The following is a 3,512-nucleotide window of genomic DNA, read 5'->3' on the forward strand; positions in this document are numbered from 1 at the left end:
CCCCCCCCCCGTTTCTGTTCCAAAGCTAAAGTATTCCACATTGGACAGATTAAGTAATTATCTCTTGCACGTCCCGTTCCACATCTGCGTGTGTGCGTGCGCGAACTCCAAGTCTCGTGATTCGCGGGGAGACACGCGCGGGGCGGTCCACATTTCGGCAATCGATAACGTATACGCGAGCGGCGGAGTATAGAATCAAACGGAGGCACATTACGCGCGACCGTCAATATTTTATCAGCCGCTGCTTCCCTCGTACGTCATCACATTCGTGTATCGCGATTAAAATCACGGACGCGACGGCTCAAGCATTAGGCCCCGCGAGCGCAGATGGGAGAGGGATACGTCTTCGATCCGCGTGGACTCGGCGGATGTATCGACCCCGGGGGCCTTACGGGCCGCGCGGCTAAGGGGCCGGCATAAGTCTCCGGGAATAGCGGCTAATAATATGCGCGTGAAGTTTATTTCGCCGGTGGATTCATACGTCACGGCTTTATTGTGCGTCCGTCTCTCCGCGGGTCCTCCGGAGGGGTGAGGGCGAGAGGGGCGGGGGGGAAGAGGGGGGGAGGGAGGGGATCCCCGTGAGACGGCGTTTGCATGAAAATACGCTGGGTGATTGAGTACTTTAGAAAATTTAAGCGCTATAGATTACACCCCGCGAGGGAAACAATATTGTCCGACGGCGGGCTCCTCGATCTACCTCGCGCGAGAGCAGCCGTTACGAGCGATACTCTCGTACGGACGGAAGACTTCTCCGCGAGTCTGTCGCTTCTTCCGCCGAAGAATCGAACGGGCAACGACGACATTTGCATACGTAATTATACACACAGGCATTTTTTCTTTTTTATTGAGACTGCTCAGCGCCGCGCTCGGTAGCCAGATAGCCTTTATTCATTTTTTTCTTCCGCGCGCACCAAGTGGAACTCTGCAATGCCCGCGAACACGTGCGTTTCGTAACAGCGAATAGCGTCCACAGTGACGCAACGGCGGGACGGGGAAAAGTACGTGTTTGCTTCTTTCCTCGGCGATAGGGGAGTGGATTTGCTTAACGACTTGTTGCCCGGTAACTATATAATTCATCCCATTCGTATCATTTATAGTAATCGAGAGGCAATAATGAGTCATCAGTAGGGTTGCCTCCCGGACCGCCATCGGTAAAGGATTTATCTGGGTCAATCGGGGTTCGTCGGAGGGAAGCCGCGAATGGACCGAGCAACGTGTACGTGTGTGCGTCTGCGTGCACGAGTCGAGGTGAAAAAGTATATATGCTGGGGGGAGAAAGAAACGCGAGCACGGCGACGTCCTCCCCGCGGCGAGATCCGGTCGGACAGATGATTATCGGGTATATAGGAAATTGAAAGGGTGTCTGAGGAGGTGTCTAGGCGCTGCTCCGCGGGGGCGGTTTTCTCAACGGGGTGGCACGGCTCGACTTATGGGGTCTTAAGGGCGTCCGGGCGCGGACACCCACACGCAAGAGATGGTGACCGCCGATACCCGTTGCCCACCACGGATAATAGGTTCTACGGGTTTCTTATAGTCCCGCAGAAGTCACCTATCCGCCTCTCTTCGACTGTCTTAGCTTATCCTCGCCGACCGAACAAGGATAACCTTCGCCCCGCTATCTCCCTGCCGCGCCGTCCTCCTCGCGCCGATCCTCTCTCCTTCTTTCTTTCGATCAGGTGCACACCTCCTCGCGTTCCCTAGATCGCTATCTGCCAAATCACTATCAATCATCCGGGTGATCCGGACACCGGATGCTCGGGCCAATCTCCTGTAAGCCCTCTCCTTCTCGCTCCTCGCCCGCGATAAATAAATCGATTGATCGGCTTTAACGAGCCGTCCTACGTGCGGGAGGGACTCGCTGCGTGAACGGGCGGAAGAGTTCATAAGTATTAGACGCGACAAGAATCGGGAGTGCGTCGAAGGAACGTTACTCAAGATATTCATTCTCGTTACGTCGAAAACTCAGTCATAGATTATATATACATATATATATTAGGTCGTTGTACATGAAATGGCCGTTTTCACAGATTGGTAACATTGGTGATGTTTTAATACGTAAAACGAACAGAACGAGACAGTTGTTATATGTCGAATTAAAGTGACAACCCTGATCTTCAAAACCCACGTTTAATTTTTTCCTAATATATACATGTGTGTGTGTGTGTGTGTCTATCGTATATAGACGTGTTAAATATTGAAAGATTTGCTTTCCTTTAGACGAGTCCGTCGCAGGTTTAACAGAGAAATTTGAGAACTTCTGTATCGTCCCGTTTGGATCATCGATCATGCTTTCTAATGACCAACGAACGTCGGGACAATGCGCGACAGGATCCGCCTCATTCCCGACGAAAAGCCGCGGGCCAAGCGAACGCGAGCTCGTCAAATCGCAATTAGACGGACGATTTAAAAGAGATTTTTCACGATGATGATGATAGAGTACCGGGCGCAGATCGCCGCGAACTCGTTTCGTATCGCGTACGCAGCACGTCCTTGTTTTTTGCGGCGCACGTAATGTCGCTTAATTAACAGTTTATCAAAATTATTAGCGACGTCGCGTGTAAATAAGCGCGCATCACTCAGAATACTACTATGTACTTAAGCCAACGGCACACGATACTATGTTTCCTACTGGATCGCTTGCGAGAGCCAATAAGGATGCAGCGTTTTAGATCGAGTGACTTGAGGTTAAATCCTGATTGGCTCTCGTAAGCGATCCAGTAAGAGAAATAGTATCGCGTGCCGTTGGCTCTACTCACGCAAATCATCCTTGCGAAATATGTTTTCTGACGTGCCGCCTAATGTGATTGTCAAATCGTAACAGCGAGTTGTTGAAGAAAATCTCAATCCCAGGCTCTTTGCATCTTGAAACATGGCGACTAATTTTGGACAAGTTTCCTCGCGTTTACTCAATGTCACTGTAAAATATCCATTCGCGAACGTGCGGAGAAAATAAATAGAGATTTGTTAAAAATGACTCAATGTACGTTAAATATAGAATTATCTGTGTTAAGTACGTATCTCAAAGTAGCTTCCATAATAATTTCATAATTCTGGGGCACTCTCTCTTTATACCAACATGTTGAAAAGTATAAACGAGATATGCGAAGGAGTTATTATAGCAAATACGAGCGCGGAGATATTAGACGGATGTCCAGGGAGCGCCGTAATCTGCGGTACAATTATTATTAATCCGCTCTTTGCGTAGAGATTGTGTTACGCCATGCGCAACGATCCGGGACGAAACCGTATCACGTTGTGCCTTTATCATTATCGCGTGTCGACAGCATCGGTATTTAAAGTATCTAAACTAAATCGCATTTAAGTGCGACCGCACACGCAGACTGTCGCACACGCGGCCCAACTTTTACCGTTAAACGTACAGGACTGGCGTTGATTACTACATACCAAACGTTGTGCGTGAATTATGAAGGGAAAAAAATGAGGAAGAGAAAAATCGATTCGCTATCGAGACTAATATTTCCGGCACATCGAATAGACACGAGCGACTTTAT

The sequence above is a fragment of the Vollenhovia emeryi genome, unplaced genomic scaffold (genome assembly GCF_000949405.1).
Source record: "Vollenhovia emeryi isolate VEMERY1.0 unplaced genomic scaffold, V.emery_V1.0 DF939159.1, whole genome shotgun sequence".
In the NCBI taxonomy this organism is placed as follows: domain Eukaryota; kingdom Metazoa; phylum Arthropoda; class Insecta; order Hymenoptera; family Formicidae; genus Vollenhovia; species Vollenhovia emeryi.